Below are 27,987 nucleotides of genomic sequence, written 5' to 3'. Positions count from 1 at the left end.
GAAACTTAGAAAATGACACAATGGCAGGCTTTCTTTTTTTCTTTCTATGTTGGTTCTAGAGGAGGAGGACATCCCTGCTCCTGAAATTTCCTTATAACCTAGACAAGTTCATGGAAGTCTTGATCTACATTCATCTGAATATTTGCAGAGGTCTCCATGTATATTACTTTAAGTTGCCCTGCTAACTGCTGTCCTTCCTCCAGTGTTACCTGTTTTTGATGATCTAGATGTGCTTAATTACCAAGTAAAATCATTGGAAATTCATCATGGTCCTTTACCGTGAGAATCTGTCTTTTAAACTTCTGAATTTCTTCAAAACTGCCTCAATCCGTGACTGAAAAGACCAACAGGAAACCCTTGCCAGTTCTCATGTGCTGGTCTGTAATATCTCTGAACTCTTCTTGACCTGCTGTACAAAGATAGTTGCGTTGCTAACTATCACACACCCGTTTGTATAGGAAACCTCAATGGTTGGATCGTAATTTGCTACAAAATAGAGTGAACTGCATTATGAGTATCAACTTGCCTCCACCTCTCCCACCAAGCACTCTCCTGGTTTGAATCTTTTGTGAACCCCAGAGAATTCTGTTCCTGAAGAGAATCCATTCCTGTGCTTGTAATCCTATTGTATGTGGTGGGACATTTTGGTTAGATTCAATTAAGGAACAGCTTGATTATATTACTTTCAATTAGATTGCTTTAGTTAAGGGACTTTGTTTAGAATGTGAGACTCTTTAATTGGATTGAATTCAATTGGGGATATTTTATTGGATTACTTCAGTGAAGCATGACCTAGGATGGTCTTGGCCCTCTTGCTGGAATGTTATATACATGGAGGAGACACACAGAAAAAAGACAGTCACCATTTTACTTTGTCGTATTAGCGAGGACTCCAGGACCACCTAGAGCAGCAGAAAAATAAGAGAAACTCTAAGAGATTAAGAAAGAGGCCAAAAGCTGGAATCAGTGGAACACCCTGGATCTGAAGTAACAAGGCCCCCAAGAGGCTAGGTCCACAGAACAGCTCAAAGCTTAAAGAGATAGGCTTGGAGGAGAGGATAGAGGTTAGTGGGCTGCCATTATGTCCTGCCATGTGCTTGATCACCCACAACTGAACTCTAGAGAAAGCCCCTTTAGATGATGCTGCCATGTGCCTGATCACCCTCAGCTGCAGTTAGGTAAGACAGCATCTCTGATGTTGTCTTGATTTGGACATTTTTACAGCCTCGGAACTGTAAGCTTTTATCCTAATAAATCCCTGTTATAAAATCCAACTGATTTCTGATATTTTTTCATTTTCAGACTTTAGCCAACTAAAGCAACCACCATGAGCCTGAGCTGGTATTTCCTGGCCAGAGCCATCCCATCAGTTGGTTGTGGCCATAGGAATGCAGTAGAGCCCAGCCCAGCCATGTTGAGTCATTGCTGCCCACCCTAGGCCCAGCTCCAGCAATGTGTGTGTTTGACAGTCTGTGGATGTGCAGCCAGGCAGGAGTCCTGCTGGGAGGGAAGGTCTACATGTAAGTGCACCACCTGGGGCTGGCTGGTCCTGCTCAAGGTGTGGAGAAGTGGAGTATCTGCCAGGGCCAAGGGTGGCAGAAGTTGGGGGTGTGCTCCTCTACTAATCTCCTCAAATTCTCCTTTATGCTCACATAGTGTCTTCTTAATAACCTTTATCTCTTTAGCCATATTTTTCATTTCCTTAAATTGATTTAGAAGATTTGTTTGAAAGTCTTTGATAATTTGTCCAAATTCTGTGTCTCCTCTGAAGTTTAATTTCTTCCCTTGACTGGGCTATATCTTTCTGTTTCTTAGTTAGGCTTATAAATTTTGCTAATGTCTAGGCATTTGATTATCTTGATGAGGTTACTCTGAAAATCAGTTTCTCTCTCTTTCCTAGGGTTTAATTGTTGATTGGATTTGTGTTAAGTCTCTTTGATTCTTGGTTCAACATATTCTAGACCTTTAGAAAAGCCTTTGTTTAACAAGTTTAACAGCCAAATCAGCTCTTCTTCATCTTATTCTTGCCCTGAATATGCAGGACAGTTTTTAAGATTGCAAATTTTGTGCAATTTTTTCATCTCCAGGAGCTAGATTCCTTTACTTTGTTCCTTCTCCAGGAATCTTCATCTGTTCTGTTTGTTTTTGTTTTGCCCCTATAGTTTGTTTGTGTTTTACACTCTTCTCACTTGTCTCTAGTTGCTTTTGCCAGAAGTGCAAATTCTGAGAGGAGGGTTATCTCGTAGAAGAATTTCCCAAGTCAGTATTTCCCAGTCAAAACAGGTCCAGGAACCTGCAAAGGGGGTGTAGACTGGCCTCAAGATGCCCTGTGAAAGGGAACAGGAAAGACCCAAAGTCCCTTTGATGACTCCCAAAGCTGTGCTTTTCTCATCTGTCCAGAAGGATGGTGTCCTTCTGCAAACTGTTCCCTGCAGCCCTGAGGAGGTACCGTGTCTTTAAATCTCTACCACCTCAGCTCTGGTACAGTGCAGGGTTGGAAAAATGACTGCAATTACTTTTGTCAGGGGTGGGTTGCAACAGTAGCTAAGAGTTGGGACCCAAAAATACAAATTCACTAATCAAAAGCTGTGATCAGAACTTAGCTGTGTCCATCCCTGTTCTTGGGAATGAGGATTTTTATGTCCCATTCTATTTGCAGCAGCTATCCAGGGACTTGACCTTAAGGCAGCCAGTTGCAGATGGCAATAAATAGTTTGCCAAGTGGCACTGATTCATAGTCTGTGGTATGAGTTCAATTTTCGTAAGGGTCTCCTTGTTTTACTCTTTTATTTTTTATGGTACTAGGGTGGGAGAATGAGCCCAGGACCTCATAGGTGAGAAGCTGGTGCTCAGCCACTGGACTAGACTGGCTTCCCTGAGTTGTTTTTCTCATTTGTCTACTTGTCATTTGTATTTGTGTTCTTTGGAGACACTGGGGAACAAACATGGGACCTCCTGTGTGGGAAGTAGTTCTCAACCATTTGAACCACATCCACTCCATGATTTTACTTTTCCTCCTATGAGCCTTGCAACATAAAGGAGCCAGAGTGATTCTTTAAAAATACAAATAAGGTCATATCATTTTCCACTTTAAATCCTCCAATGGCTTCTCACTGCATTCAGCATAAAATCCACTTATTTACCATGGCCTAAAAGTCCTTAGGTAATCTGTCCTTGCCTATATATCCCCACCTTCATGTCCACACTTGATGCTGGCTTTCCCAAATTGCTAATGAAATGCAGTCAGGCTTTGAATAGGAATAAGTTCAAACAGGGAACATATAACAATTTAGATGTGAGATATACTTCACTTTGTCCTGTCATCTATTAAATGAAGCATGGACAAGTGTTCACATCACTTTTATCTAGCATCAAGGGACTTTCCACTTATTTCAGAATGTGTAAGTGGCTCAAACTGAGTCCCAGAAAAGATTTGTGATCAACCCTGCTCTGTGTTGTGTAAGATGCCTCTATTCTGATTATGCTTCATATTTGCTTTTTATTTTAACAAATCAATTTTATTGATACATATTAGTAAAACATATATCCATCCAAAGTATATGATCAATGGTATTCAGTATAATACATAGTTGTGCATTCATCACTTCAATGATTTTTACAGAATTTTCATTATTCTAGCAATAATGATAATAAAAAAAACCCAACCAACCAAAACCAAACAAAACCAAACAAAATGCATCATCTCTCAATCTCTCTATGCTTCCAAAGCCCGGCAAAGCTGCTGTTTCCTTCTCTCTAGTATATTTGTATTTATATTTTGTAAAAACAGTTTTATATATGCAAAATCACCCATAATCTTATTTTACATGAGGTTTCATTATGTTATACAGACCCATGTTACATTTTTAAGCTTTCCTTTTAGTAATGTACATGTCTTTAGACTTTCCCTTTTAGCACCGTCATACCCATATAATACCTCTGCTAGTTACAATCACCATAATGTGCTCTCACCATTACCATTCATTTGCAAAGATTTACAAACAACCATTTAACCAATTCTGCACAGATTAACAATCAGCTTTCCATTCTTTACCCTCATTCTATTTTCTGGTGACCTATATTCTAATTATTAATTCCATGAGTTTATATTATATATTTAGTTCAAAATAGCACAATCATACAGTATTTGTCCTTTTGTGTCTGGCTTGCTACTTGACATAATGTCCTCAGTGTTCATCCACATTTTCATATGCTTTGCTATTCATGTTTTTGCCACTGCATATTATTACATTTTATGCATACAACATAATTTATCCATTCATCAGTTGATGGACACCTGGGTTGTTTCCAACGTTTGGCAATCATGAATGACATTGCTATGTACATCATTGTGCAGATGTCTGTTTGTCACTGCTTTCAGTTCTTCTGGGTATAAACCTAGCAGGGACACATGGGAAGTCTATATTCAACTTCCTTAGAAACTGTCAAACTGTCCTCCATAGTGGCTCTACCATTCTACACTCCCTAAAACAGTGAATAATCACTCCTATCTCTCCACATCCTCTCCAACATTTACCGTTTTCTGACTTTTTAATAGTGGCTAGTTTAATAGGATTGAAATGATATCTCATTGTAGTTTTGACTTGCATTTCCCTAATCACTAGTGAAGTTGGACATTTTTTTCATGTGCTTCTTCATCATTTGTATTTCTTCTTTGGACAATTCTCTTTTCAATTCTTTTGCCCTTTTTTTTGGGTAGAGTAGTTTGTCTTTTTAGTGTGGAGTTGTATGATCTCTTTATATATCATAGCTAATAACCATTATCAAATATGTAATTACCCAATATTTTCTCCCATTGAGTCAGCTGCTTTTTCACCCTTTCGGCACAGTGCTTTGAGATGTAAAGGGGTTTAATTTTGATGAGACCCCATTAACCTATTTTATCTTTTGTTACTTCTGCTTTAGGTGTAAAGTTTAAGAAACTACCACCTACCACAAGATCTTGAAGATGTTTTCCTATATTTTCTTATAGGAGTTTTATGGTTGCTGCTTTTATATTTAGGCCCTTGGTCTATTTCGAGTTAATTTTTATATAAGGTGTGAGATAGGAGTCATCTTCCTTTCTTTTAGATATGACTTTCTAGTTCTCCCAGCACCATTTGTTGAATGAACTATTCTGGGTTAGTTGGATGAGCTTAATAGCCTTGTCAAAAAATCACTGGACTTTAGATGTAAGGGTTATTTCTTAGTTCTCCATTCAGTTCAGTTGGCCAATGTGTCTGCTTTTTGCCAGTACCATGCTGTGTTTACCACTCTAGCTTAAACAATATGCTTTAAAGTCAGGAAGTGAGAGTCCTCCAACTGTGCTCTTCTTTTTTAAAGACATCTTTGGCTATTTGGGGCCCTGTACTCTTCCAAATACATTTGATAATTGGCTTTTCCATTTCTGCAAGAAAAGCTTTTGGGATTTTTATAGGGATTTGTTGAATCTGTAAATCAATTTGGGTAGAATTGACATCTTAATAATATTTAATCTTCCAATCCATGAACATGGAACGTCCTTCCATGTTTTTAAATTTTCTTCAGTTTCTTTTAGCAAAATGTTTTGCAGTTTTCTGAGCACCAGTCCTTTATGTCCTTGGTTAAGTTTATTCCTAAATATTTAATTTTTTTAGTTCCTATCATAAATGGTTTTTTCCCCTGATTTCTGCCTCAGATTTCATATCAGCAGTGGATAGAAATGCTATTGATTTTTACATATTACTCTTGTACCCTACCACTTTGCTGAACTTGTCTATAAATTTTAGTAGCCTTTTTGTGGATTTTTCAGGATTTTCTAGATATAAGATGATTTCGTCAGTGAATAGTGAAAGTTTTACTTCTTCCTTTCCTATTTAGGTTCATTTTATTTTTTTAACTTAATTACTCTAGGTAGAACTTCTAGCACAATATGGAATAATAAAGGTGACAGTGGGCATCCTTGTCTTGTCCCTTATCTCAGCAGGAAATTGTCTTTCACATTGAGTACAGTGTAGCTGCAAATGCACTTTACCATACTGAGAAATTTCCCTCCTATTCCTATCTTTTGGATCGTTTTTATCAAGAAAGTGTGCTGTATTTCTTAAAATGCCTTTTCTACATCAATCAAGAGGATTCTGTGATTTTTCTTCTTCAATTTATCAATGTGGTTTATGACACTAATGGATTTTCTTGTGTTCAACCATCCTTTCCTACCTGGGCTAAACCCACTTGATTGTGGTGTATAATTCTTTTAATATGCTTTTGGATTTTGTTTGCAAGTATTTCATTGAGAATTTTTGCATCCATATTCATTAGAGATATTGGTCAGTAATTTTCTTTTCTTTTTTTTTCAATAGTATTTTTATCTGGTTTTGTTATTAGTGTGATCTTGGCTTCATAGAATGAGTTTGGTAGCATTCTTTCCTGTTTCAAGTTTGGAAGAGCTTGAGCAAGATTGGTATTAGATCACCAGTGAATGACTGGTAGAATTCCCCTGTGAAGCCATCTGGTCCTGGGCTTTTCATCCTTGGGAAGTTTTTAATGACTCTTTCAATCTCTGTATTTGTGATTGATTTGTTGAGGTCTTCTATTTCTTCTAGGGTCAGTCAGTGGAGGTGGTCCTTGAATTTCTAGACATTTGTCCACTTTGTGTACATTGTCTAGTGTTTTGGCATATATTGTATCATTGTATCTTTATTGTTTCTTCTTCTGATGTATCTTATGTTAGCAGGATCAGTGGTAATGTCCCCCCTCTAATTTCTGATTTTAATTATTTGCATCTTCTCTCTTTTTGTCTTTGTTGGTCTAGCAAAGGGTTTGTTGATTTTGTTGATCTTTTCAAAGAAACAACTTTTGGTTTTGTTGATCCTAGTATTTTTTCCCTTGATTTCATTTATTTCTGCTCTGATCTTTACTATTTCTTTTCATCAGCTTGGTTTGGGGTTATTTTGTTCTTTTTCTAGTTCCTCCAGGTGTGCAGTTAGATCTTCAATTTTAGCTCTTTCTTTTTTTTTTTTTTTTAATGTAAGCATTGAGGGCTACAAATTTCCCTCTCAGCACTGCCTTTGCAGTTTCCCACAGATTTTGATATGTTGTAGTCTCGTTTTCATCAGTCTTGAGATATTTGATGAATTCTCTTGCAATTTTCTTTGACCCATTGATTAAGAGTATGTTGTTTAATCTCCATATATTTATGAATTTTCTGTTTTTCTGTCCATTATTGATTTACAGCTTCATTCCATTATGATCAGAGAAAGTGTTTTGTATTATTATTATTTTGGTTATTTCTTTATCTCACAGTGGAGCACAATAAAATACTCCACATTCCGAAGAAATTCCAGAAGTTATGTGAATAAGAGTAATTCAGATGGGCTACAATATCCATTACCTTAAACTGCAAGTGACAAAGGTTTCAACCTGCAGGTTAATATTTATATACTTATGACTGACTACATTCATGATTTAAAAATAACAAAAAATAAGGAATCAGACACAGAGGGGGGTGGGAAAGTTTGGTTTTATGGGGTGAGGGAGAAAACAGTTATTGAATATCAAATTAAAGAATAAAAAGAGCTCCCATAGCAAATACTGTAAGGATGAAAGCAAAAATCATTAACTGAGGATCTGATGTTCTCAAAGTTCAAAGTAACCTTTTCTAATGAAACTTATGTAAACTGGTTCCTTCAGATTTGCTCATTAGGTCTATAAGGAAGACTAATAAATGCCCCAGCAAACCCTAAATAATTATCACATCAGTGTTTCTTAGTAACACACACCATTGGTCACCCGTGAAGTTTTCAGTCAAGAACTAAGAAAAATGTCATAACCCAAATGCCAGACACAAGTGTGGCCCACATGTGAAAGTCTGACACATTGATCACAAGTGCTTTTTTTTTTTTAAAAGATTTATTTATTTATTTATTTCTCTCCCCTTCCCCTGCCCCACCCCGGTTGTCTGTTCTCTGTGTCTATTTGCTGTGTCTTCTTTGTCCGCTTCTCTTGTCAGTGGCATGGGAATCTGTGTTTCTTTTTGTTGCATCATCTTTTTGTGGCAGCTCTCTGTGTGTGCAGTGCCATTCCTGGGCAGGCTGCACTTTCTTTTGTGCTGGGCGCCTCTCCTTACGGGGTGCACTCCTTGCACGCATGAGCACTGCGCATGGGCCAGCTCCACGTGGGTCAAGGAGGCCCGGGGTTTGAACCGCGGACCTCCCACGTGGTAGACAGACGCCCTATCCACTGAGCCAAGTCCGCCACCACAAGTGCTCCTTTGATGTGACTCTCCTGCACAGTAATTTTCAAACATTGTGGCAAGACACCAATGATCTTCTAACTAATCCTATAATAATGTAGGCACGTTTATTTTACTTTAAATTTCTAGAAGGAAAGAAATGTAGATACTAACATGTTGTGCATGCTCAGGGGCATACTACATTCAGTAAATTGCTTAACACAAATTTGCATTAGTGAAAACAAAGTGGAAAAATCCACCTCTTGCCATTTAATTTGTCAGATGATGAAGACCAAAACAGAATGTTCCATCAGTTTTGATTTTTATAATAAATATGATTGTCACATTAGGAAAATGAAAATAAACACAATAAAATAAACTGTATAATGGCAAAGTAGAATAACATAAATATTTTGCTAAAACATAAGATTTTCCAGACAAGTCACATAAAGTAGTCACAAGGTTTTTTTTTTTTTTTTGAGGGCAGATTCTACACTTGACAGCAAATTCACAATGCTATTAGTGATGGGTGTGATGTTTGTTTAATGTTTCCATTTTGGTTTAAACAAGATTGTCCATCTGCAGTGTCTAAAGTTAGACTTGGCTAGAGGGTATATTCTAAAGAACAACTGATTAGCTGCTTTTAACCAATGCATTTAAATAAATTACCATAAAAGTGGGAGCTCATAAAATTAAAATAAAACTACCTCCCTCCTCAAAAATAAAAATAATATAAATACACCCACACCCTTGCAACTAATGCTGACAAATACCTCCATTCACAGTGCTTTTATACTTATATCATGATGCGGGAAATGAATAAAAGCAGGAAAGGAGCCACTGCTTTTAAAGGTTTCATGGCAATCTAGATTATACTTATAGCCTCTGCTCATGCTTTACAGCAGTGAATCAAGACAAGACATAGATTTGCTAATGTGCATCTAATCATCAAAGGGCTGAAGATGTCTGGGTTTTTATTCTGTAGTGTTTCTAAAACTGCGTCCATTAATTGCAAACAAAAAAGGAAGAAATTTTGACAGAACAGAAGTGATGCATACTTGATGATCAGATCAATTTGAGTATTATTCCTGGTATGTAGCCTAGGCCATGCTCTAACTGTTTCTATGGCTTGGGTTTCCTTAGTCTTCCACTGCTCCACTACATTATTCGCTAATGGATTATCTGAATTGGGAGCATTTAACAAAGCCTGGATCAATAGCAGAAATGCATGTATCTGCAGTGCTAGGGACCACTTACCTTTCACAACATCTGAACATATTCTTCCCATCTTGTCTACATTAGGGTGATAAATTTTGGTCATGAAACATACTGTAGGGGCTGCCATTGGTTATTTTTCTGGAAGGAATAGTTCAAATTTCAAAGTCCCTCCCTCAAAGGGGGAATCTTGGGGACCAGCAATGACTGCATGAAAATAATGGGCATTGGTCTCAGCTTAAATACCAGTAACTGGTCCTGCCAGCAAATGCTTGGGTTTTCTTGATAATCCTGCAGGGTAGCCCAGCTATCTTGTCAGATCTGAGTTCAGTCTCTGATCTCATCTCCAGCTCTACTCTCCTCACCTATATAATTTCAATCTTTTTAAATTTATTGAAACTTGACTTGTAACCCAACATATGGTCTATCTTGGAGAAGGATGCATGAGCGCTTAAAAAGAAAGTATATTCTACTGTTTTTGAGTGTAGTGCTCTATAGATGTTTGTTCATCTACTTCATTTATCATATTATTCAAACTCTTTGTTTCTTTATTTGTCCTCTGTCTATATGTTCTATCCAATATTGAGAGTGGTGTATTGAAGTCTCCAACTATTATTGTAGAGATGTCTATTTCTCCCTTCAGCTTTGCTAGTGTTTGCTTTATGTACTTGGAGTACTTAGGTTAGGTGCATAAATATTTAGTGGAGTTATTTCTTTTTGGTGAATTATCCCTTTTATTAATATATAATGACCTTCTTCATCCCTTACAGCAGTTTTGCATTTAAAATCTGCTCTTATTTTTTTAATCCATTTTATCGGTCTATGTCTTTTGATTGGGCAGTTCAATGTTATTACTGTAAAGGCCTTACTTCATCCATTTTGACCTTTGACTTTCTGTTGTCATATCATACTATTGTCTATTTCTTTATCCTTTAATTTACTCTTTCTAATAATCTTCATTTCTACATTCTTCTCCAAGTCTCTAACCCTTGTTTTTTCCATTCAGGTTGCAGCACTCCCTTTAGAATCTCTTGTAAATCTAGTCTTTTGGTAACATACTCTGTCAGTTTTAGTCTGTGAAGACTTTGAACTCACTCTCATTTTTGAAGTACAGCTTTGTCAGATACAGAATTCTTGGCTAACAGTTTTTCTCTTTAAGTACCTTAAATATATTATACCTCTTTCTTCTCACCTCCATGGTTTCTGATGAGAGGTTGCACTTAATTTTTTTGAGGTTCCCCTGTATGTCATGCTTTGCTTTGCTTTTCTCTTGCTGCTTTCAGAATCCTCTCTTCATTCTGATATTTGGCATTATGAATAGTAGGTGTCTCAGGGTAGGTCTATTCAGATTTATTCTGTTTGTGGTGCATTGTCCTTCTTGGATATTGATATTTATGTCTTTCATAAAGGTTGAGAAGTTTTCAGTCATTATTTACTCAAATATTCTTTCTGCCCCTTTTCCATTCTCTTCTCCTTCTGGGACACCAATAATATATATGTTTGTGCATTTTACTAGTCATTCAATTCCCTGAGACACTGTTCCATTTTTTCCACTCTCTTTTATTTCTGTTCCCCTGTTTTTTCCAGTTCAGATGTCTGTCTTCAAAATCAATAATTTTGTCTTCAAGTAATTAAATTCTGCTTTTATGTGCCTCTAATGTATTTTTCAAAATTTATTTATTTTAAAGAAACTTTGGATTACATAAATGTTACAAAAAAAAATAGGGGATTCCCATATGTCCCACTCCCTCTCCATCCCACACTTTCCCACATGAACAATATCCTTCATTAGTGTGCTACATTTGTTATAATTGGTGAACACATATTGAGGCATTGCCACTAACTGTGGATTATAGTTTACATTATAGTTTACACCCTGTTTTGCACAATTTTGTAAGTTATGACAAAATATATAATGGCTTGTATTTGTCATTGCAACATTATGCAGGGCAATGCCAATGTACTGAAAATGCCCCCATATTTCATCTATTTTTTCCTCTCTGTCTCCTCAGAACCTCTGGAAGCCACTGCCTCTACATCAATGATAAAAGTTATCATATAGAATAACACTAAGTCTATAGTAAAATAATAGTAAGTCTACTTTAGCCCATTTTTCATTCCTGAATCTTGAGGATTTTGGAATTGCGATGACCAGTTTGCCTCTAACTGTGGGGGGCTTAGATCCCATGGGGAAGATGGATGAAACTGTTGCTTGCAGTTGCAGACTCTCTCTGTTACTTGGGATTGGCATAGTCCACCATCATCACCTTGTTAGTTGTCCTGGGTGAGTCCAATGAACTGGAGAGTAGGTTACAACTCTGCTGAGATTCAGGGCCCAAATGGCACATGGATGGCCCAAGATCTTTCTTGTGGGCATATGGCTATCAAGTATAGTACTAACTACATGTTCGAATAGAAGGAGCAGAAGAATCATGTGTAGGGAAACCATAAATGGGCCCAAATCTGTCACACTGGGGAGCTTAAGTTCCAAGGTAAGGCCCACTGGTAGGGCAACAAACTCCTGAGCTGTGTGCCCTGCCTGTAGTGTCTGGATGTCTTGAAAGCCCTCAAGAGCTCTGCTATTTGAGGCAATATTTACTGTGGCAGTCAATGAGATCCTGCTAAGATGTGCATAAGCGTAACCTCTGGAATGACCTCCTGACTCACTTTGAAATCTCTTAACCATGAGAACTAATTTGTATTTAACATTTCCCCCTTATGGCCAAGGTCTTTTTCCAGGTGAATTGCTGGTTGGCACTTGGTTATAATCCCTTGGTGCCATGAAGGCTTATCCCTGGGAGTCATGTCCCATGCCAGGGGGAAAGCAGTTCCTTTATATGGTGATTTTGGCTTAGAGAGAGGTGACATTTAAGCAACAAGGAGGCCCTCAGGAGGTAACTCTTAGGCAACATGTAATACTATTCTAAGATTCAATTTCTAAAGAAAAGGTCCATAAATAAAATAATCAATATCAAGGGCTTGGTACAATGGTTCATCTTCCTTGCCTGGGTGCTGCCCTGTACTTGGGGGATTCTTGCTGTCTCATTAGAGAATGTTGCAGAATCCGCAGAATGGAAATTTGATATTCTTTTGGGTATTGTGTGGATCTCCACCCACTGTGGCAATGCCCGATGAATACTTGAACACATTCATATACCTTAGATGCATGCCACAGATGAACTTCTTCCCATGTATTCCTCAACACTGACACCCTGCACCAATATTCTTCTCCTGCCAAAGTTGTGACCCTTCTGCAGTCCAAAACCCTCCAAAGATGAAGCCAAGAAATTTACCAAATAAAAAATAAAATAAATTAATAACAATAATTTTAAAAATAACATAAAATACAAAAGATTTTTTAAAATAAAAAATAAAAACTTTTCAAATAATAAAAATTTTTTAGACAATATATCTTTCATTGCTGTAAGATCTATTATCTTGTATGTACAGGGGGATTTTCTACCATATATTCCCCAAGTGTCTTTTTTTCCCCTTCATTTTATCTTCAAAGAAGCTTTAGGTTCAGAAAAGTCATGTAGAGAATATAGGGGATTCCCAAATACCCAATGCCCTCCCCCCTTCCCCCTCTCCTCTATTAATAATATTTTACATGTGGATGATACATTTGTTATATTTGATATACAAATACTGAAGCATTGCTACTGATCATGGTCAATGGTTTACATTATGATTTACATTTTGGACCATGTACATTTATTAATTTTGAGGAAATTTAAAATGGCCTGTATCCATTATTGCCAGATCCTGCAGGACAATTCTAATGCCCTAAAAATGCCCTATATTCCATTTCCATCTATTTTATTCTTCCCTTCCCCTCTCTTTGGGACCTCTGGGAACAGCCAGGTTTCATTTTTGAAGAATAAGATTCATAGTTGCAATAATGGTCTGCGGCGGCTTGCTCGGTCGGTAGAGGTGGGGTCTGGCTGCGGACGAGGGGTCGGTCCAGCTCTGGACGAGGGGTCGGTCCTGCTTGGGATGAGGGGTCGGTCCGGCAGCAGACGAGGGATCGGTTTCACAAGGGGTTGCGCGGTTCGGCTGACGGGGTCGCCCGGCGAAGCCGGCGATGAAGGGGTCGCCCGGAGAAGCCGGCGACGAAGGGGTCGCCCGGAGAAGCAGGCGACGAACTGGGGACAAGGGAGGCCAGGCCCTTGTCGGGGGCTCTCAGGACTGGAGGGCGCACGGCAGAAGAACTATCACGGAGACAAGGTAAACACGCAAGTCCACTTTACTGAGGGAGAGGCAACAGTTTTATAGGGGCTGGGGAAGGCTGATTGGTCGAAGCCACGCCCTGTTCTGATTGGTTGCCGGTGAAAGGTCAGTGGGCGGTACTGGGCGGGGGAGGGGTGGTGGTTAGGGATTGGCTGTCGCTGTTGCTGGGGGAAGGGGCAGGGTTTCGGGATTGGTGGCTGCTGTTGCTGGGGTGGAGGGCAGACTTGAGTTTCCCGCCCACGCCTGGCTGTTGCTGCTGTCGGGGGAAGGGAAAAGGGCGGGCTGGATTTTTCCGCCCACGCCTGGCTGTTGCTGCAGTTGGGGGAAGGGGAAAAGGGCAGACTGGAACTTTCCGCCCTGCGCCTGCGCAGGGAGAAAGAAGAAGGGTGCCGCCCCACAAGGCATCGGGTGGCGCCATCTGGGAGGAGGGGCGGCCGCGGAAGCATGGCTGCTGAGAAGGGGAGACCCGAGGGCACTCTGCGCCCATGCCGAGCTTCCTTCAGGGGTGGCGGTGGGCCCGACCAACCACCCTATTATGGGGGCAGCGGAATTAGGCCTACCGTGGCCGCTCCCCTGCCAGGCCAGCAAACCACACCTCAGCCCGAGGGGTGACCGCATTTCCCCCTTCTTTTCAAATAAGGGCCAGGATGGCAGCAGCAACAAGTAGCCGAGGCCCAAGAGGCAGTAAGCAATGAGGGAAGTGGGGCTGAAGAGGGAGGTGAGTATGACGGGGATACAAATGTACAATTTGGGGGGCAGTATCTTGCCGTTGCAAGCAAGGGTGGCCAATGTCCAATTCTTGTTGATCTCGGTGGCTATAAGGTCCATCTGCTTGTTAAAAGTCCAGGATGACAGCGCGTTACAGGTAGTTGATCTCTTCTTGGCGGCGAAGAGCGGTAGAGGCAGACTGTGTGATGGTCTGGAGGATCGCAGCGGTGAGGACAAGTCGCGTCAGGGCACCAGCGACGGTGGTGGCGGCAGCGTCGGGAGTGGTGGAGACGTAGGCGAGGACAATAAGAAGGCCAAAGTCTTCACGGGTGCGAGAGAGGCCGATGTTAATGGGGCGGGCCGACATGGGGCGGCCCAATCTGCAATGCAGTAGGGGTTCAAGCGAAAAAAGGAGGGGGGCGGGGGACGAGAAAGGATGCTTTGGATGGCTGAGAAGAGGAGTGAGGTCGAGACAGGAGGAAGCTCCGCAGAAGTATGGGGAGCTGTTAAAAGCAGAAACGTTATTAGATGCTAGAAAGCAGGCCGCAGGCCGGGGAAAGCAGGTTGCGGGCCGTTTCGCGGGGCTGGAGCTGCTTGAGAGCGATGGCGGCATGGGGGGCCGTGGTTACAATCTTCTGGGGTGGTAGTGGCTAGACAGATGGCGGAAAATATTATCAAGAAAGCAAAGGTTATGAGAAAGAAATAGAGTATTAAAGGCTGTGGGGGAAGTGAGAAGATCATTTAGAGGATAGGGTTGAGAATGGTATGTTTAAGACAGAAGCTTTGTGGTTTGTAGGAGACTGCTTTATAAACGAAGGAGAATGAGGGCAGTAAATATAGTAACGATAGATAGGAAGATGACAGTGAGGAGGAGTCTTTGTTTAAGGTTTCAATCGTCCGGCGCAACAGTGGCTAGGCCGATAGCGAGGGGTGTTGCTAAGTAGACAATGGCTGCAAAGACAAAATCATCCTCTGTTTCCTTAAGAATAACTTTTCTTTAAATACTTAGTAGCATGCAATATTAGAAACCGTTTCCTAAAAGCAAGTTGGCAGGGGAGCTTGGTTGCTGTTAATCTTTCCTGTTATAAAATTACCTTTTATTATTATTATCATCAATTTAGTTTTATATATATATATTTAAGAATGACCTTTTGGAATTAGCCATTTAATACCTTAATGTAAACTATTGAAGATAAATTTTATCTTTACAGAACACATTCCCTTATGTAAAGTTATCACAATACCTTTTACACTTGCCGCATGCAAATTAAGTTTCAAGAGTTTATGAAAAATTAGCCATCTTACTTTAGGACAAAATACGTCTTTTTGCAAAACTTATTACATTTCCGTTAGCATTTTTACAAACTTTTAACCTTTTTAATATTCATATAAGTTTTACATTCTTTATATTATCCTGTGAAGAAAAATAAGTTATTCATTTTAATCTAGGCAAGAACAACTTTTTATGAAGACGTACAGTTAATTTTGTTAATTAAGACTTACAATTTTTTTTAACTGTAGATATCTTATTAACATTTAAACTTATGTATTAATATAATAAACTTAAGTATTAATATAAGCGCTTATTTAATTTTTGGCCATTTGAATAGAGCTCTTTTAAAGATTTCTAGTAATTTATATTTACCATCCGGAGGTATCACAATATACGTTGACATTGAACGAACAGACAGACAAACACAGAACAATTACAACACATTAACAGAAATATATAATTTATTTACAGTTGACTCATAATTCTTACTTTCTTGGTATAGCTGCTTTTAAATCTTTTTTTATATAGCATATCATAGATTATACCCTTCAAGATTTTTTCTGGACTTTATGTTGCCTGTAATAAGCCAGGAGGGAATCTTTTACCTTCCTGCTCCACAGCAAAAGTGACCCTATCTATAAGGCGAGTATAGGTGTCCGGGTCCCAAAGCTGACACGTGGTAAGCCACAGATTAAAGGGGAGAAGAAGGTCCCAATATACTTGAAACTGTTTGAAAGAGATCTTACACCAGTGAGTGTCTAGGAGACCGGCGAGAGCCCGAACTTGTGGGGCTTGCTTAGCAGATAGGATGTTACCCATTGCTAATGGCCTTTTGGAGCCGATAAGAAAAGGGGCCCTTACCTTGAGAGCGCGGCGATGGGAGCCGAGGTGCGCGGTGAGACGAGGGGTCGGAGCCGGTGGGGCTCCGACGGTGGTCGCGGGCCAAGAGAAGGCCCCGACGAGGGGAGGGCGGGACGACGAGCAGTGGAGCAAGGCAAAGGGGAGCAAGCGCAGAAGGGAGGAGGCAGAGGTGAAGGCAGGGGTGGAGGTGCTCAGGCACGTGCTCCTGAGAGTTTTATTGGCGCCTCTTAATCATAGCGGGTCGGTATAAGCCCCCGACATGGAAGGAGAAAGCCATCCAGCGATTCTCCCAGACCGCCGTGGATCATATGAGGTCACCAAGGTTCAGGAGCAGCAATGCAGAGCGAAAAGATAGGGGTGAGAAGAGAGGAGAGCGTAGGGCTATGGTAGGATTACTTCAGACGTGCAAGCGCGCGCTCCCAAGAAATCCAAGGCTCCTCTTAATCATAGCGGGTCGGTATAAGCCCCCGACATGGAAGGAGAAAGCCATCCAGCGATTCTCCCAGACCGCCGTGGATCATATGAGGTAGCCAAGGCTCAGGTAGCAGCAATGTTGCACGAGAGAAGTCCCAAGGTGAGAAGAGAGGAGGGCGTAGGGCTGTGGTAGGATTACTTCAGACGTGCAAGCGCACGCTCCCGAGAAATCCAAGGCTCCTCTTAATCATAGCGGGTCGGTATAAGCCCCCGACATGGAAGGAGAAAGCCATCCAGCGATTCTCCCAGACCGCCGTGGATCGTATGAGGTAGCCAAGGCTCAGGTAGCAGCAATGTTGCACGAGAGAAGTCCCAAGGTGAGAAGAGAGGAGGGGGGGGCTGCCAGGTTATGGAGTGAGGCTGTGGTGGGGTTGCCTTGCCCCACGTTGTGCTGTGGTGGGGTTGCTTTGCCCCACGTTGGGCGCCAACTGCGGCGGCTTGCTCGGTCGGTAGAGGTGGGGTCTGGCTGCGGACGAGGGGTCGGTCCAGCTCTGGACGAGGGGTCGGTCCTGCTTGGGATGAGGGGTCGGTCCGGCAGCAGACGAGGGATCGGTTTCACAAGGGGTTGCGCGGTTCGGCTGACGGGGTCGCCCGGCGAAGCCGGCGATGAAGGGGTCGCCCGGAGAAGCCGGCGACGAAGGGGTCGCCCGGAGAAGCAGGCGACGAACTGGGGACAAGGGAGGCCAGGCCCTTGTCGGGGGCTCTCAGGACTGGAGGGCGCACGGCAGAAGAACTATCACGGAGACAAGGTAAACACGCAAGTCCACTTTACTGAGGGAGAGGCAACAGTTTTATAGGGGCTGGGGAAGGCTGATTGGTCGAAGCCACGCCCTGTTCTGATTGGTTGCCGGTGAAAGGTCAGTGGGCGGTACTGGGCGGGGGAGGGGTGGTGGTTAGGGATTGGCTGTCGCTGTTGCTGGGGGAAGGGGCAGGGTTTCGGGATTGGTGGCTGCTGTTGCTGGGGTGGAGGGCAGACTTGAGTTTCCCGCCCACGCCTGGCTGTTGCTGCTGTCGGGGGAAGGGAAAAGGGCGGGCTGGATTTTTCCGCCCACGCCTGGCTGTTGCTGCTGTTGGGGGAGGGGAAAAGGGCAGACTGGAACTTTCCGCCCTGCGCCTGCGCAGGGAGAAAGAAGAAGGGTGCCGCCCCACAAGGCATCGGGTGGCGCCATCTGGGAGGAGGGGCGGCCGCGGAAGCATGGCTGCTGAGAAGGGGAGACCCGAGGGCACTCTGCGCCCATGCCGAGCTTCCTTCAGGGGTGGCGGTGGGCCCGACCAACCACCCTATTATGGGGGCAGCGGAATTAGGCCTACCGTGGCCGCTCCCCTGCCAGGCCAGCAAACCACACCTCAGCCCGAGGGGTGACCGCAATGGTCTATTTTTTTTATTAGGCACTGCCTATGTTGTTGGGAGACTCTTGCCCCTTTGTTTGAGAACATAGCATGACTTCTCAGGATGGGAGTTTAATATTTTCTTGTTTATTGTATATATGTCTCCATTCACTGATATAAACACTATGACAAGATTAATACTTGCCTATTCCATGGAAGACTGCCCCAGGTGCACCCGTCTTGTATGCACCATCCAACCATCCAACACCTTACACCAGTCATCCTCCACTGCCATATTTGTCAAAAGAACATTCCCAATGTTGTATTTTAACAACAGACCTGCGAATCCCCAGAAGTCCCCTGCTTCTTCCCCCTGCCTTCTCCCCAGTTCCATGGATAGTCCAACCCAACCCCCAACCTACCCCCCTCACAAACCAGCACCATTGAACCCAGTAGCATCACTGCATCATTCTCAGGCCCATCCACTGCACATGTACACCTTTCCACTTATTACAGATTTTGCCCATATGAGCATTGGCTCACAATCCTCTACTTATTTACTGTCTCATGTAAACCTCTGTCTCTGTGTGTCTGCCCAATTTTCTTAGTTCATATCAGTGAGGCCAGGTTCCTGCTGTCAATTCTTCTGGATATATACCCAGCAGTGGATTGCTGGATCATATTGCAGTTCTATAGTTAGCTTCCTGATGAGCCACCAAACTGTCCTCCACACAGTCTGTACCATTTTACATTTCCACCAGCAGTGGATAACTGTTCCCTTTCCTTCATATCCTTTCCAACACTTACACCCCTCTGTTTTTTTAATAGTCATCAGTCTAATGGGTGTAAAATTATATCTCATTGTGGTTTTAATTTGCATTTCCCTGATAACAAGTAATGTTGAACTTTTTTCATGTGCTTTCTAGCCATTTGTATTTCTTCTCTGGAGAAGTGTCTACTCAAATCTTTTGCCCATTTTGAAAATGGATTGTGTTTTTATTTTTGAGAGGTAGGCTTTCTTTATATATGCTGGATATTGACCCCTATCAGATAGATGGTTCCCAAATATTTTTTCTCATTGCGTAGGCTGCCTTTTCACTTCCTTGATAAACTCCTTTGAAGTGTAAAAGTTTTTAATTTTGAGGAGGCCCCATTTACCTATTTTTTCTTTTGTTGCTTGTGCTTTTGCTGTAAAGTTTATGAAACCATTTCCTACTACAAGATCTTGTAGATGCTTCCTTACATTATCTTTCAACAGATTAATGGTCTTGGCTCTTGTATTTAGATATTTGTTCCATCTTGAGTTAATTTTTGTATACAGCATGAAATGGTGATCCTTTCCCATTTTTTGGGATATGGACATCCAGTTTTCCAAGTACCATTTGTTGAAGAAGCCATTGTCTCCCAGTTGAATGAGCTTGGTGGCTTGGTCAAATATCAGTTGACTGTATATGTGAGGATCTACATCAGAACTCTCAGTTCTGTTCCGTTTGCCAGTATGTCCATGCTTGCGCCAATATCATGCAGTTTTTAAAAAAAAATTTCTTATTGGGCTTTTGACTTTTTTCTTTCTTTTAAAATTTACATTAAAAAATATGAGGTCCCCTCCCCACCCTACCCCACTCCTCCCACATCAACAATCTCTTCCATCATCATGATACATTCACTGCACCTGGTGAATACATTTTGGAGCACTGCTGCACCACATGGATTGTGGTCTACACTGTAGTCTACACTCTTCCCCTTTCCACCCAGTAGGCCATGGCAGGACACACAATGTCTGGCATCTGTCCCTGCAGCACCGCCCAGGACAACTCCAAATCCTGAAAATGCACCCACATCATATTTCTTCTTCCCTCTCCCTACCCTCAGCAGCTACCATGGCCACTTTCTCCACATCAATATTACAATTTCTTCCCTTACTAATCACAATAGTTCCCCAGCAGAACACCAGTAAGTCCACTCTAATTGATACTCTATTCCTGCATCCTGTGGACCCTGGGGTGATTAAGTCCAGTCTGCCTCTACATCAAGAGGGGGTTTAGATTCCACATGGATGATGGATGCAGTTCTCCTGCTTGCAGTTTTAGGCACTCTTGGCTCCCTGGTATGGTGATTGATCTTCTTCACCTCCCTGTTAGCTGGCCAGGGTAAGTCCAATAAACCAGAAGGCAGGAGTTGCACATCTGCTGAAGCTCAGGGCCTGGGTGTCACATGGACAGTCCAGAGATTCAGGTCTCCTTAGTATATACCAACCCAAACAACAACCACAGGTCTGGTAAAAGTAATATAAGAGGCATGTGTAGAAAGGTCATATCTGAGTCCAATTTCATCACACTCAGGAACACAAATTCCAAAGTAGGGCCAACTGACATGGCCCTGAACTCCAGAGCCATCTGCCATGACCATAGAACCTGTGGGTCTCCATAGCCCTCAGGATAACCAGTACCTGGGTTTCTATCTACTTTGGCTGTCTCTGTTACCCTGCTGAGGCATGCATAACCATTACCCCTCTGATTACTGCCCGACTCTTTTTTTAGATTCATAGCCATATAAACTCATTTGTCCTTTCCATTTCCTCCTTTAATCCAAGGTCAAAAAGCGGTTTTTAACACCTGATATTACATGTAGGCTGAGATATTCTGCTGGTCTGAGTTGACCCTTTTACTCAAGGTCTTTTTGTAGTTACATCATCAGCTGGTGCTTGGTAGTAATCCCTCAGCACCAGGGAGGCTCATCCCTGGGAGTCATGTCCCATGCTGGGGGGAAGGTAATGCATTTACATGCTGAGTTTGGCTTACAGAGTGGCCACATTTGAGCAACATGGAGGCTCTCAAGAGGTAACTCTTAGGCACCCTGCAGCTCTAGGCCTAGTTCATATTTCAGGCACAGAGGCTCATAATTGGAACCGTCAGTATCAAGGGCGCATTGTTCGACCATCCATCTTTATTGGTCTTTGCCATTGCACTTGGGGGATTGTTGCTGTTCCATTGGGGAATGTGATAGAGCTCCCCTGGCTAGGAACCCAGCACTCTCTCAGTTGTCATTTTTAACTGAAACTACTATGAAAATATCCAAACATTTTTATGTACCCTATATACATGCCCTGGAGAACTCCCTCCCAACCATGTCCCTCCTATAAATAACACCCCACACCAGTGTACCTCCCTGCCATAGTTGAACCTCTCTGTAGTCCAAAACTTCTTTAAAAAGGAAGCCTAATATATTGCCAGGTTCCATTAGTAGTAAAATGGAATATAGTGATGAATTTAAAGGTTAGATATAGAATACATGGTAATTTAGAAAAATTAAATAAAGGAAAAATAAACTGGGGTATCAAAAAATGAAAAAATGAAAAGCTTTGTTTTTGACATCATGGAGTTTTGACCACTGTAGCTTTGTAATATGTTTTAAAGTCAGGTAGTGTGATTTATTTCATTATTCTTTTTCAGTATGTCTTTGGCTATTCAGGGCCCCTTGCCCTTCCAAATAAATTCCATAGTTAGCTTTTCCAATTCAGTAACAAATGTTGTGGTAATTTTTATAGGGATTGCATTAAATCTGTAAATCAGTTTGGGTAGGATAGATTAACCTTCCTATTCATTAGTAGGGAATATTCTTCCATTTATTTAGGTCTTCTTTGATTTCCTTTAACAATGTCATGTAGTTTGCTATGTACAAGTCCTTTCCTAGGTATTTGTTTCTTGTAGTTGCTGTTGTAAATGAAATTTTTCTTGATTTCCTCCTCAGATTGCTTATTATTGGTGTATAGAAATGCTACTGATTTTTGCACATTGATCTTATATACTGCCACTTTACTGAACTAATTTTTAAATCTAGAAGTTTTGCTGTCAATTTCTTGGGGCTGTCTATGTATAGGATCATGTCATCTGCAAATAGTGAAACTTTTACTTCTTCCTTTCCTTTTATATCTTTTTCTTGCCTAAGTACTTGATCAAGTGCTTCTAACACAATGTTAACAATAATGGTGATGTTTGGGCATCCTTGTCCTCTTCCAGATCTTAGAGGGAAAGCTTTTAGGATTTCACCATGAGAATGATATTAGCTGTGGGTTTTCCATATGTATATCCTGTTGCAGAAGTTTCCTTCTACTCCCATCTTTTGAAGTGTTTTTATCAGGAAAGGCTGCTTCATTTTGTCAAATGCTTTTTCTGCATCAATAGAGATGATCATATGGTTTTGTTCTTTTGATCTGCTAATGTGGTGTATTACACTGATTGATTTTCTTATGTTGAACCATCCTTGCATACCAGGGATGAAACTCACTTAGTTATGGTGTCCAATTCATTTGATATGTTGTTGAATATGTCTAGCAAGTACTTTGTTGAGGAATTTAGCATCTGTGGCTCATTAGAGAGACAGGTCTGTAGTTTTCCTCTCTTGTTGCAACTTTGTGTGGCTTTTGTATTAGTATGATTTTGGTGTAATAGAATGAGTTAGGTAATGTTCCCTCCACTTCTATTTTTTGGAAGAGTTTAAGCAGAACTGGTGTTAGTTCTTTCCAGAATGTCTGGTAGAATTAACTTGCTACACCATCTGGTCATGGGTGCTTTTTAGTTGGGAGGTTTCTGATGACTAATTCAATCTTGTTACTGTTGAATCCATCAATTTCTTCTTTCATCAATGTAGGCTGCTTGCGTGTTTCTAGAATTTTGTCCATTTTATCTCACTTATTCATCTTGTTGGCATAAAATTTTTCACAGTATCCTCTTAGGATAGTCTTTATTTCTGTGGATCAGTTGTGATATTCCCTTCCTCATTTCTTATTTTATGTATTTGCCATCTTCTCACTTTTTTTCTTTGTTATTCTAGCTAAGGGTTTGTCGATTTTACTAATTTTCTCAAAAGAACTAGCTCTTGGTTTTGTTAATTTTTTATCTAGTGCGTTCTTATTTTCAATTTCATTTAGCTCTTCTCTAATCTTTGTTATTTCCTTCTTTCTACTTGATTTGGGATTAGTTTGTTGTTCTTTTTCTAATTCCTCCAGGTGTGCATTTTGGTCTTTGATTTTTAGCTCTTTCTTCTTTTTTAATATAGGCATTTATGGCTATAAATTTCCCTCTCAGCACTGCTTTACTACATCCCATAGGTTTTGACAATTGTGTTTCCATTTTCATTCATTTCAAGGTAGTTATTCCTTTCCTTTCAAATTTCCTCTTTGACTCACCAATTATCTAAGAGTGTTTTGTTTAGCTTCTGTATCTTTGCACCTAATCTGTTTCTCTGCCTCTTACTGATTTCCAGCTTCATTCCATTGTGGTCATAGAAATTACTTTGTATATTTTCAGTCCTTTTGAATTCATTGAGAGTTATTCTGTGGCCTAGCATGTGGTCTATCTTGGAGAATGGTCCGTGTGTGTGATAACAATATATATCCTGTTGTATTTGGGTGTAATTTTCTGTATATGTCTATTAGATCTAGATCCTCTAAAGTATTATTCAAGGTATCTGTTTCTTTATTGATCCTGTTGAGATATTCTGTGTAATGGTGATAAGGGTATATTAAAGCCCCGCACTATAATTGTAGAGGCATCTATATTTAGTTTTTCCAGTGTTTGCATCATGTATTTTGAAATGCCCTCGTGAGGTGCAAATGTTTATGATTGTTCTTTCTTCTTGACCTTTTACCCCTTTTATTAATGCATAGTGTCCTTCTTTGTCACCTACAATAGTTTTGCATTTAAAGTCTATTTTGTCTGATATTTGTATAGCTATTCTCACCCTTATTTGGAGTGTTTAATCTATTAGCATTCAATGTTATTACTCTCAAGGCATTATTTACATTAGCCATATTTTCTTAGGTTTATGTATGCCATATGTTGTTTTTATTATTGTTTTCCTCTTTAGTTATTCTTACTAATAATTTTCTTCCCTGTACTCCCCTTCAACCCTCTCTCTTCTGTTTTTTCCTTTCAACCTGCAGAACTTCCTTTAGTATTTCTTGGAGGGCAGTTTTCTTATTGACAACCTCTCTTAATTTCTGTTTATCTCTATATAGTTTGTACTCTTACTCATTTTTGAATGCCAGTTTTGTTGGATAGAGAATTCTTGGTTTGAAGTTTTTTTTTTAGCACCTTAACTATGTCATACCACTGCCTTCTTGCCTCCATGGTTTCAGATGAGAAATCAGCACTTAATCTTATTGAGCTTCCCTTGTATGTGATGGATCTCCTTTCTCTTGCTGCTTTGAGTATTCTATCTTTGTCTTGAGCATTGGACAGTTTGACAAGAATGTGCCTTGGTGTTGACCTGTTAGGATTTATACTGTTTAGAGTGCACTGTGCTTCCTGGACATGTATGTCCATGTCCCTCAAAAGAATTGGGAAAATTTTCAGCCATTATTTCCTCCAACATTCCTTCTGTCCTACTATCTGTCTGATTTCAGATATACTGTCTTTGACATCACTGATTATTTCCTCTTGCCTTTTCAAATCTGCTGTTATGTGCTTCCAGTTTATTTATGATTTCTTGCATTGTGACATCATCATCAGATTCATTATCTTTTTATATATGCACATACTTTCTTCAGTATGTTCCCTCATTGTCTTCATAATATCCTTTATCTCTTCCTCCACTTAATTAAGTTGATTCATATTTGTTTGGACATCCCTGATTAGTTGTCCCACATTCTGCATCTCCTCTAGTTTTTTGTTTGTTCTTTTAGTTGTTACACTGGGTCATGTCTTTCTGTTTCTTACTATGACTTGTAAGTTTTTGTTGGTGTCTAGGCTTCTGTTTATCTTAATGGGCTTATTAGGCTGGTTAGCTTCTCTTTCTCCTCTATAGTTTTATTTTATTTTATTTTATTTTTTTTTGAGTGTGTGAGGTAAGGTTCCTTTTTGAAACTTGATTCCTCTTGTTCTATATCCTTGCAATTGTCTGTGTTCCCTTGGGGGGAAAATTAGGACAAGAGAAAAGGAAAGAGATAAGAGAAGAATAATAGTAATAATAATAATATAATAATGGTAATAAAAAGGTAGAATAGTAAAAAAAATAAGAGCTGGAGAAAAGTAATATGAGTTTAAAAAGTACAAAGGAATAAGAATAAATAAGGTGGGATAAGAAAAATGAAACAAGGAACAAGATAGAGAAAAAAATGGAAAGAATTAAAAGGCTGAAATTATTGATGAGAAGAGAGGAAAAGAAAAAGTAAAAAAAAATAAAAAAGATCAAACAAAGGTGAAATGAAAGAAAAACAAGATAAAACAGAAGATAGAAAAATGAAAGAAAGAAAAGAAGTAAAGTTGGTGGAAAAAATAAGTAAAAGAAAAAGAAATGAATGTCAGAAAGGGGAAAGACAACAAACAAGAAACAACCAAAACAACAACAAATAACAACAGCAACAAAAAAACAAGCAAGAAAAATAGTCTTCCCTTTTAAGCCCCTAAGGAGCTTCTCAGACTGATGGTGCTCATCAGTTAATCACCCTTCAGCATGCCCTCTGCAGGTGATGTATTGAGTTTTAGTGAATAAAATAAAGGAAAAAAAGAGGAAATGATAAAAATAAAAGAAAAAGAATGAACAGATCCAGGAAAACCTAAACAAGAAAACCTGTCTGTATGTTCCCTGTTAATAATGTACCAACTGAGTTCCTGACAACCTGGTGGATCACTCTCTGGATCACTTCCCTAACAAGACCCAGGAACCAAACCAGGAACCTTGAACAAGGCAGGAATTCCTCCATTGATCTACCCCGGCCCCACAGCTTAAGCAGGCTTCAGAAAGCTAATCTGGCTCTATCTACCCCCTTTCCTTTTCAGTTTAACTTTCTAACTTTTTGCCCAGCCAGTCTGTTTAGGTGCCTGTCTCTGCCCCTCTATACTTTAGTTTCTCTCTCTCCCAGGTCAGCTGGGTGTGATAGCCTGCCTGATCAGGTCTCCACTTGGTTGCCTCAGTGCCTGTTATTCAGGCAACCTCCGAGTTTCAAAGTGGGCTCTGCAGGCCAGACTACCCAAAAAGAAACCACTCTCCACCCTCTGCCAGATTGCTCTTCCTTCTGGGGAATGCTTCATCCCACTACTTTGGTTGCTGTGAGTCAGGGCTTTACCCAGGCTCTTTGCCTTGAGGAAGGATATATGTGCTGTTTCCAGCCACAGGAACAAGTAACCTCACAGTTTTCCTTTGACTTCTTTATTTGTCTAGTTCCTTCCAATGATGGGTAGCACTTTCCCATTCTATATATCTCCAAAGGGGCTCCCTCGGATATGTTTTTGACCTTTTCCCTTTTTTTTTTTTTTTTTTGTGTGAGGGAGTTTAACTGCCTACTTACTTTGATTCCATTTTCCCAGAAATTCCTCCAATGTATTTTAAAAAAAATTATTGAAGTATTTTACTCATACATAAACATACATAAGCAATAAATGTTTAGTAATAGTTGTGAGCTTACAAAACAAACATATATAACATCATACAAGACTCTCGTGCCTTGCCCTACCACCAATACCTTGCATTATTGTTAAACATTTTAAACTAATGATTAAAGAGCATTGTCAAAATATTACTACTAACCAAAGTATTTTCCCCCAACCCACCCTATTATTATTATCTTTATATCATTTATATATGAACATACATAAAGGATAAGTGTATAGTAAAAGTTGTGAACTTATAGAGCAAACATGCATAACATCATACAGGGGTCCCATACATCAACCCTTCACCAACACTTTGCATTGTCATGAGACATTTGTTACAAATTATGAAGGAATATTGTCAATACCTTACTACTATTTATAGTCCTTATCTTACATTTGGTGTATTTTTCCCCCAACTCACCCTATTATTATTTTTTAAATATATTTTTATGACAGAAGTTGTAAACTTATAAAACAATCATGCACATGTGCAGAATTTCCAAACAACACCTCTCTCAATATACCACACTGTGGTGGAACATTTGTTACAGATAAGATAATATCATCTGATTATTATCGCATCCATAGTGTACATTTGGCACACATTTTCCATACTGCCTCATTATCGACACAGTACATCTTTTGCATAGATGTAAGAATATTATATTATTACTGCTAACCATAATCCATAGGTCACTCCAGTTGTATTTTCCCCATGCTTCTCCACATTCCCACCACCCTGCAATAGTGATGTACATTTGCTCTAGCTAACAAAGGACACTCTTACATCTGTATGATCAACCACAATTCTCATCCACTTCTCGCTTTACTGTGCTATTCAGTTCCTAGATTATTCTCCAGCATTCTGTCATTTGTAAAAATGTGGCTGATTACCATTTTCAGCCACATCCCCATTTATAAACTAGCTTTACTCACTAGGTGTTATCATCCACTCTATACATTTCCACAGTTTTTTCAGTAAAGCTAATTAAAATGTCTTTGTACATTAAACATCAGTAGTCCATCTCAGTCCTCCTCTTACCTCCTTTAGAACCCACCATCCACCACCAGGTCTTGAAGATATTTCCCTAAAATTTCTTCAAGTTTTATGCTGCTTGCTTTTATTTTTAGGTTTTTGATCCATTTTGAGTTAATTTTTGGATGAGGTGTGAGATAGGGGTCCTCTTTCCTTCTTTTGGCCATGGATATCCGCTTCTTTCAGGACTATTTGTTGAACATCAATGATTACCTGTTTCAACTCCTTTATGTCATCTGGAGACTTATCTTGTTCCTTTAACTGGGCCATATCTTCA

The 27,987-nt window shown here is 40.2% G+C and overlaps 1 protein-coding gene and 1 pseudogene across 1 annotated transcript in view; one reads left to right on the top strand and one right to left on the bottom strand.

Annotated features, from left to right (window-relative positions):
- The window catches only part of LOC101440155 (transmembrane protein 45A-like), a 108,700-nt gene that overhangs the window by 17,558 nt on the left and 63,155 nt on the right, over positions 1-27,987 (top strand). The window lies entirely within an intron of this gene.
- Positions 6-27,980, bottom strand: LOC101416434 (ras-related protein R-Ras2 pseudogene; annotated as a pseudogene).

This window comes from Dasypus novemcinctus, chromosome 4 (genome assembly GCF_030445035.2).
Source record: "Dasypus novemcinctus isolate mDasNov1 chromosome 4, mDasNov1.1.hap2, whole genome shotgun sequence".
Classification (NCBI taxonomy): domain Eukaryota; kingdom Metazoa; phylum Chordata; class Mammalia; order Cingulata; family Dasypodidae; genus Dasypus; species Dasypus novemcinctus.
Note: the sequence above shows the minus strand (reverse complement) of the source record. Positions and strands in the feature narration are given on the sequence as shown.